This window comes from Juglans microcarpa x Juglans regia, chromosome 4D (genome assembly GCF_004785595.1).
Source record: "Juglans microcarpa x Juglans regia isolate MS1-56 chromosome 4D, Jm3101_v1.0, whole genome shotgun sequence".
Lineage (NCBI taxonomy): Eukaryota > Viridiplantae > Streptophyta > Magnoliopsida > Fagales > Juglandaceae > Juglans > Juglans microcarpa x Juglans regia.
The window spans coordinates 6,513,712-6,523,899 of NC_054600.1; positions in this window are offsets into that span (position 1 = coordinate 6,513,712).

Sequence of the window (10,188 nt, forward strand, 5' to 3'; positions counted from 1 at the left end):
TCTCTTTCAAGTCTCAATCCTGGACTCAATGCATGCATGGTCCCTGCATGGAGTGTCCAGCAATGAAAGAAAGCTAGCTAGGCTAGCTAGTTCATGTACTCGACTTTTTAATTACGTGCCTCATCAGCAAGGCGCTAGAGATTTGGCTTGATTTCTTTTTTAGAGTCGGGCTACCAGAGTAGCCCACTCAATTTTACCGCTGGTGTGTTAATTTTGAATTTTTTTTTTTATTTTTTTCATATTTTTTTAATATATTTAAATATTTTAACAAAATAAAAGAATCTCAATACACTTAAAAACACTTTTTTAATCATTAAGTAAAAAAAAAATTAGTGTAACGATCGAATGGAGCGGTACAAGTGGGAGGCAAAGTAGTATTTTCCTTTTTTTTTTTTTTTTTTACCGGCAACCACGCAATAATTGATGAATTTTTGGCAATTAGTGAAATTGGGTTCGAGATATTATACTTTCAAGTCGGTATGTACGGTTTATTATTCATATTATTTAAATGATAAGATTTAATTTAGAAGTTTAAAATTTTATAATTTTTCTTTTAAATCAAATTATAATAATATGTAAGCACTTACTTTTTCTTTTTTTTTTTAAATGGAGGTCAGGCCTCTTTATTATTCATCCTCATCAAGGCTGAGGAGAAACTGTGTTAACAAATAAAGAACATGAAACCTTCCGACCAATACCAACAAAAATAGAAAATGACATAAACCAAGTAAAAATAGAGAAAACACTACAAAATCCTTCGGACCGAATGCAAAAGCATCCCCCCTTATCCAATCAAAAAAGACCTTTGAGACTTGAAGGGAATTCAAATCTTTGATGCCAAACCCTACAGACCCTTGAAGCACCGAGTTGTGCACAACCATCTGAAGGAATTACACTCTGTATATATGCTGAACCCGTAAGCAGAGACCATCCATCAGATTAAGTAATTCCTCCCAATAATCCTCCAAGTACCAAAGGCCACATCTCTTCTTCCTTAGCCATTCAATCACTAACATAGAGTCCATCTCAATTTCTACCTTCTTAAGACCCAAAATCTCACAGTTTGGAGACCTTGTGGCAAAGCCCTAAATTCTGCAACATTATTAGATTGCACACCAGTTGACATAGAGAAACTAGAAATCAAATTGCTACTATCATTACAAGAAATTTGATTTTTAGGCACGAAATTTGTTAGGGATGAAATTTGTTAGGGACGAATTAAATTTTGTCCCTAAAAGTCATTTTTGGAGATGAAATTTAGAAAGGCCTGAGCAACTAAATTCATTCCAATGAATAAATATCCATTTGAACAAGAAATTTTGTGACGAACAAAATTGTCTCAAAAAAGAAAAACTGTTTCAATGGAACAAAATAGATTTGAACAAAATAGATTTGAACATCGAACAGTATATAATTTGTTTAAATAATAATATTGGAGGGAAATTAATTTATTTTTCTCAGGGAAAGTTAATAACCGTTCGAACTTAAATTTATTTGTTCCAATGGACATTTTTTCCATTAATTTGTTATCATTTTCAAAATATAAAAATGTTTATTTATTATATATTATGATCTGCGTGAGTTAAAATATTTATAAATTCGTAAATTAATTTTATGTAATTAATTTCAAAACTTTGTAGTGATTTATTTTATGTTTATATAAATTTAAAGATAGTATCATTTTTTATATTATCATGAATGACAAGTAAAATGAAGAAAAAATAAACAAGGTAACAAACGCGAAAAATATAAACCATACATTAATTACATCCCAAATATATAATGTTCAATACAACATAAAAAAGTAAAATAATAACTAAAACGATCGAGATCCCTAACCTCTTGTAACATTTTAATGCACCCATCCAGATCCCTAAACTTCTCCATGATGGGCTTAACAAACACCACAAACAGAGCTCATATCTGATCCAAAGTAGCCACAAGAGATTGTCTCTCAACCGCAGTAGTACTACTAGAAATTGGATAAGTGGCCGTGCCACTAGGCTATTTTGGCGCAGTCTTCCACAAGTGCTCATTGCTCTTGCTAAATGTGATCTTGTTAAGAGGCCTCATTTGTGGCGACCTTTGCTTAGTTGCAGATACTATAACCCCCGATCAGAGTAGGAGGTTAGATATTAACAATGCAAATGGTAGACTACCTCCACTGGAATAACGTGATTCCAATCGAATGCGGAAGAAGAAATACAATGCTAGATCAATGGGGTCCCCCGTGCTATCTGCAATAAAAATATGGCTCGATCAATCCCAAAATCAGTCTTGTGTTTTTTCGGATTGATGTTATAGCCAACAATCAAATTAAGCATTCGGAGAAATGCTATACACTCGGCCTGTTGGATTAGCTTGCTCCCATCATATGAAGGAGCCGAAGGGTCTCACACTAGCAGATGCACCTGATTGTCTATGAGACCATCATCGGGTAGATCTTCATCCTCACTGTCATTCGAACCAGCATCTGAATCTACATTCAGGACTAGCGTGGAGGATACAGCTGGTGTGTCGGAATCAGATAGTGCAGCCATTGGTCCCGATGTAGCCATTGTAGGATATGCGCCGCCCACGCATGGTATGTCAAGGAACTCAACAATAATGCAGGGAGAGAAGTAATACTTACTCCCTGGACCGATAAGGTATAAAACAGAGCATCAACGTTATCCTCTCCCATGGCACGATAAAACTCACTGACCATCTCTAGATATACAGTCCCCCACTTCTGACAGATTGGTGTCCATCCCCGCTTGGTGAAGTTGGACTGTATGCTCCATCCCTCCCATTAAAGATTGGAGAAGTCAGACAAAATGATCTCACACTCGACAAATATAGGCTTCGTCTCCTAAGCATGAGCTAGTCCACTACTTTGGCCGGACTGGTCTCTCGCACTTTTTTTCCGCTGGATGCCATTAGTATTGTAACAACCCACTACAAATTCACTGGTGGAATTCCTATTGATTTTAGGAACCTCGTGAAAACTCTATAAGTTTTTACGAATCGACCAATCGCGCAAGTTTTAGTCTGTCAACATAGTCAGTGTTATCACTCACTATGATGCTAGAAATATGAGTTTAATTATTTAAGGTAGTTAGAAGTGTCAGAATGTGTTTTGGTCTACACCATTAGATTCAGTTGATTATTCAGGATTTTATGGCGCAATAGCCAATTTTCATAATTTCGGATGAAGCGGTTGTTCAAAATTGTGAAATTATTTTTAGGGGCACTTGGGGGTTGAATTTCACTAAACGATTTTCACTACAGGTTAATATGAATATTTAGGATTTTTCAGTACTAAGTTTATTATGCATTTCTTCGAAGTGAATAGTAACCTCGATAAGCTCAACCAGTGCAGTGTTTTCAAAATCACAGTGTGAAATATCCAAATTAGGTTAGAGAAGTTTATTTGGACACTTGACAAGATCTTAGCCACACATAGTGAATAGTATTAGACACTTGGCACCGTGAGGAACCATTAGATGGATTTGTGAAGGAAGTCAAGGTGTGAGATCATGCCACCTAAGCAAAATTTTGTTTCATCTGATCAATTAAAGTGTGCCAGACCAAAGAGGGTTTCAACCCTAGCAAAAACTTAAATGGTTGGAATCCAATTGAAACCCCAAAAGTTTGATTGAAACCAAAACCCTAAATGGTTTCCCAAACCTGAAAGTTGGCCTTTAAACCCTTTCTAATCTAATTTCTAGCATTGTATTTGATCACTTGATTAAATCACTTCCACATGCTATTAATTAATCAAACCCTTGTTATGACATCATTATCCAACCTTTTAAAGCTTGGAAATTTGATTAGGCCAAAAAATTGGTTTTGGGCTTGTTAGCATCTCAAACCCTAACCAAACCCCCTTTAAATCCCAAATTGAAGCCCACTTAGTTGGGGCCTACCAAGACCCACAAATTTGGCCACTTTGGCAAAGTTTCTTGAAGAAGTTTCCTCCCCCACATGGCAGACCATCCACTGCCATTGGTTACAACCCATTAGTGCCTTGATGTGATGAGAAGTCCACTCCATCAACCTTCATCTCTCACAGCTACAGCCGCAGTCCTTTGCCCTCATTACTCTCCACTTTATGTCATACAAACAACTCCAATCAAGGGTCTTCTAAGCCCATAACTTCCCCCTCCAGGCGTCTAAAGTCGTGCAAGATACACTTCTATCCATTTTATCACTTCTTTCCCCCACGCTTAGAGAGAAACCCAAAGGCGCTCTCTCGGGCAGATTTCTGTGTCTTTTTACGTGGCCATTTTAGACCCTTTGTAAGTGTTTTATCATGATGACTCTTTCATAAAAGTTATTCTACTTTGAGTCTAGTTTCGGTGTATATCTTATTAGTCTCAATCCATGCTCATTTGATCAGTAAAAAGTATTTTTAACCATGGAAAGGTCATTCTGGGTGTGAAATTGGAGAGTATGATATATTTTGGAATTTTTGACCAAGCTAATGGACATATCTTGGTCCGAAAATTTTATGGAGTGTTTTTATGGAGTGTTGATGAATGTTCATTGAGGTTTTGTTGCATTAATAAAGCTTTTGATGATGGATTTTCTTAGCTTTAGAAACCTGAAAACTGGAAGTGAAAAAACAATTTTTGTTCTGTGAAAGTTTGAATATTTGGTGTTTAATCTTATTCCAAGGGCTTTGATATTTTTGTATGATGATCCTAAGGCTCATATATACATGTTAGGATATTATTTTGAAGATATTTAGTATTAGTTTTAAATGTATGATTTTCTTATGCAAGAGGATTTCGGTTAGACCTAAGATTTGATGTTTTTGGGGTTAGATCCATGTTTTATGGAGTTTTAGCCATGTGATTTTAAGTTTGATGGTTGAATCTTATTTAGGAAACATTTTTAAATTATGAGATGTTTTAGTTTGAAGATCACATGTGTTTAAGCCATGGATCAAGAGATTGATCAAAGTTAGTGGAGACAAAAGTTTCTGTTTGGACTAAGTTCAAAACCAAAAACTCCAAATGTTGTTTTGTGATTTTTGGTTGCTTTTGTTTGATGATTTAAAGCTTGGTTGATCTTAGGATGATGTTATGAATGTGTTAGAAGTAAGATTTGCTTTTTCTGGAATTCTTGGAGATGTTTTTATTAAGGTCAAAACTTGTGATTTAAGGGTTTACTTTTTTGTTAAAAAGTTTGGATCCTTTTACAAAAAGTTTGGTGTTGATGATTAGCTTTTCTTAATGGATATTTTAAGTTTATTTTTAAACTTAGGATAGGAAGATCCTTGTTACAAAATTTTGGTTTAATCATGGGTTTTGAAGATGGAAGAAATTGCAACCAAAATCAAGAGAAATGGCCTATAAATGTTTCGGCCATTGTGAGTTTTCCACAATTGTGAATGGTTTTAACTTTTTCTGAGTTGAAATTTGAGTCTAGGACAAAATTTACATGAGCAATGTAAATTTTGGTAATTTTTGGAGTTAGGATGTGAAATCCTTAAGTTATGAGTAAAAGGGTCATTTTCCCACATGTAAAGGGTAAAATGGTAATTTTACTCTAAGTTGTCTCTTTTCACATTTCTAATTGTTAGTAATTAAAGGTCTAAGTTTTAGAATACCCTCTTACAGTTTCTCATGTTTCGCGTTTTAATCTAGTAGAACGTGACGATCGAGGTAAGTTAGCTCTTAACTTACTATCAATTTACTGTGTATGTGTGATGGGTAAGAGAACTACAGTTTGTGTTCGTATGTTGTTATATATGCCATGTCATCACATGTTTATCTATTACACCAGTTATTCTGTCATGAAATACTTATCTGTTACATAATATATTATGTCTCATGTTACTATCTGTTGCAAGTATGTCACATTACATATGCCATCATGTTACATGTATGTCATGTCACGTAATATTCACTGTCACATGTTATGCCATATTATGAAATGTTGTCTGTTATGTTATGCCATGTTATGAAATGTTGTCTGTTACATGTATGCCATGCTATGAAATGTTGTCTGTTACATTTATGTCTTAAAGTATGTCATGTCTGACGTTTTACGTTCATGTCACATTACGCTATGCTAGGACTTCTATCTTTTATGTCACGTTTATGTCACGTCACGTTACGAGATGTCATGTATGCCAGTTAAGTTATTCATGTCAATCACGACCCTAATCACTAGGATGAGGTAATATCCTAGTGAAACTCACTTGTTCATGCTGGAATGTCTAAATAGGTGTGAAATTTTCTGGATTGACGAAGTACAGTCAACAGGTTGCGAATGGGACCTAACTAGCTGGTCACTGGAGCGCGCCAGATACTAATGCCTATGGAGCCACACTTTATGTTATGTGTGTCCACAACAAGTGTGGCACAAACAATTCATGGGGCCACAACAACTGTGAAGCATGAAGTATGGGGTCATAACAACTGTGGAGCATACACTACGTGAGACACAGCAATTGTGACACGTAGAATACGTGGGGCCACAACAACTGTGGAGTACGTATTAACGCACTCACAGTTGGTATAGATACTTGTGTTGTGATGCGGTAATCGGCAGGGACACACGGCTCAAGGGGACCCGTGTAGCATCTGTATGGTCACTATTATTAATTAAATCTATTGAATAAGATTCTACATTCATATATTTCACGTTCAAGTCATGTTTCACGTTATGTTATCTTCAAGTTTTAAGTTCATGTCAATCATGGTAACCCCATGAGACAAGAATATATTTCAAGTTCATGTTTATGTCATATCATGTTCAAGTTCATGTTATGTTCAAGTTTACGTTCATGTCAAGTTTCAAGTTCATGTTTATGTTATGTTATGTTTATATTCTTGTTATGTTCAAGTTCACATTCATGTTATGTCATGTTCATGTTCACGTTATGTTTCAAGTTCACGTTTATGTTATGTTCAAGTTCATGTTCAAATTATGTATGTTCACGTTCATGCTATGTTTTAAGTCCATGTTATGTTTTAAGTTTACGTACATGCCATGTCACGTCAAGCTAAGTTTCAGTTTCAGTTCAAGTTATGTCATTTATGCCATGTTGTATATCAAGTTATGCTATGCTTACTTATGACTTTAATTATGCATTCATGCTTTTACTGCCATGCATGCATCATAAACCTGTGTGGAAGTTTCCTGTTAACTTGCTGAGATTTGTAATCAAATCTCACCGTGGTAGTCCTAACTACCATTCCCCCCGAATGGTAGGCGATGTGTCAGGATCAGAGCAAGGAACATACACTGGCAGACTGGAGGAGGCTGACTAGAAGCCGTAGATGCAACACGGAGCTTACAGCTTCCATAGTTAGGTCTTTGGATAGTATTCCGGCATTGTTAGTCGAGTTACGCGAGTTACTCAATGAACTAGCCCAATAGGATATTTTGGCAATGTAATTATGGAGTCAGGTCTTCGTTGTTTTGAGATTACAATCTTCTGAGACCCTTGATGTAATTGTGGATGTTTTAAGTATGCATGGTTTATGTTTTAACTATTTGAGATACTATAAGTTTGGCGTATAGTATTACTCAAAAAAAATTATCCGCTGCGAATATTACATAATGCTAGATGCATGTTAGGAATATTACATCTTATATATCAGAAATGGGGGCAGGTAACCTTGTGTTGCATATCCCGACGCTTCAGATGTCCGTTTGATCCCAGGCAGAATCTGGGGGCATCAAAAGTATTATGTTTAACTACAAGTAAAGTAAGAATATAATTAACCATAATATTTAAATTATATTATTGAAGAATTATACTATATTGAACTGAATTGAAATAATTAGTTCGAGTGAAACATATTCTATTCGAACTAGTAAAATCTATTCGAATGGACTATTCTATTCATTCGAACCGACCAAACAACCATGGCCGAGTCGACTCTGTAACACCCTGTATTTTAGTATATTTTTAATTGAAGGGTTATTTTATTAATTTAAAAATTGATTCTCTTGTTTTAAGTTTATCAGATTTTTTGTTGGTTTATTTTTATGATTTTTAATTTGTGAAAATTATTTTGATATGCTTTCTTAATATTAATTATTATTATGCATTTAAATTTCTTTTTATTTTGAATTAATTTATTGTTGGATTTAATTATTTTATTTTCATTTAATAACTACGTTTAAATTATTTTATTTAACTTGCTGTTTTGAAATTTTTTTCGTTGGATCATTTTTGTGACCCAAGATGTGAGGATTGGAGCTCATTTATTTCCCTCACTTTTTCTTTTTCTTTTCCTATTTTTCGTTTCTTATTCTTTTCTTTTCTCCTCTTTCTCTTCCCGTCCGTGCGTTGTCCTCCAGCCAGGGCCGCCATGCGTCATTGTGGTCATCACCGCCCCTCCCACTCTCTTCCCCACTAGCCGGCAACCACCTCCCTCTATTTCCAACCCCTCTCAAGCCGCTGTGAGCTCCCACGCACAGCTTCAACCTACGGCACTCCTTGTGTTCGTGCGCTGCCGTTGCGCCGCCATTGACAACCATCTCTTCACCACATCACCGACTACCCTCTAGCTTCCTAACCCACCAATCTTCAGCTCCGATCCCCACCGATGAAGTCCATCCAACTCCATTTCCATTTTGGACTTTTTGGACTTCATCTGCCCTCTACACCGCCACCCACGGCCAACCACCACCATCATTAGCTTCACCAACATTGCTAAGCCCTTCCCTTGTAATCTCAAGTCTTCGTTTGTCCCCGTTCAAAATCTAGCATTTTGAGACTCACGACCATAGTGCATTTTGCACTGTTATGTTGTTGTACCGCCATTTCTAGCACTTCCGTGATTATTCAAAAATTATATTATAGCACTGTAAGTATTATCCCAAAGAACTTTCGTGATTTAAATATATTTTTGCACTAACTCATTTTTACTGTGATTTGGTTGGTTGTGCCAGACTGAGTTCGATGAATAAGGGGGTCGATTGGATATGAGAATGGAGTTGTTTGTGTGACTGGACTATGTTGTGATTTGTTGGTTGTTGGATATTGTGTCATTTCATGTACATTGCATATTTGCACGCATGTTCATGTTTGTAAATGAAAACTGGGTTTTTGTGTAATTGCATACATCTTCATGTGTATATTTGAAAACTGAGTTTTCATGTGAGAAATAGTTTTTGGGTGCGTGTGTATCATGACCCCAAGCCGAGATGAGACATTATCTCGGTGGAGCTCCTCTGGTCACTCGGGAGCGGAATATACTGAGTGATTTCCCCTGGGTTGTTTCTGGGCGACAACGGGATTGGACGGGCTAGTAACACCCTCGTGCTGACTCCGTGGCCCCTCTGCTGGTGGGAGCTAGAGGATGCTTGGCTACGAACCCGCTGGGAGCGGAACTGGGCATCGCTTGTTATGAAGTCACTTGTATGGTCTTTACCCGTGGTGTGACGAAGGGAGCCAAGGTGTGTGGATAATTCCTAGGGGAGATCATGGTGCATACGGCTAAAATGGATTATTTTTTTTGGACTATTTTCTGGAAAAATGGTGGATTATTGATTTGAGCCATTTTCTAGAAAAATGGCGGGAAAATGTTTTACGGAAATATTTTGGGCCAAATGGGATTTTGGCGTGTAATGGAAAATACTCATTTTCGGAAAAAATGTTATTTTGGGACTAATGCATATTTCATCATATGCATGCATAATTGTTGGTTGCATTAATGCATTTTTATTCTTGATTGTTGTTTGGATTATACTTACTTGCGGTACCATTTTATGGTAACGCAGATTTTGATGTAGATGATGTTGAGAGTGAGCCTGAGGATTCGGCTCCGCCAGAGGAGTGATATGGGATCACTTGTTTATGTATTTAGACCTTGTATTATATTTTTCGGGATAACTATATAACTCTTTTTTAAACGTTTTACTTATGTAAATTTGTATTAAAAATTCTGGAACTTAGTTGACTTACTTAAATTATCCACTACGTTGTTCATTGTACATTGTTGCATGTACACACACTTGGTATTATCGTAGGGATGCGTGACCTTATTTTCATCATTCGGGTGTCTCGATTCCCAAGTTTCCGTACATGGGGGTCAGGGGCTCCATAGGTGGTATCAAAGTGGTTCGGCTCTGGGTAAAATCACATGTCCCTTAGGTGAGGTACCAGAAATATTATTTTTAAAGTTGTAAATTGAAATTATTTATTTTAAAGTATGATATATTATGGGTTTACTTTTATTT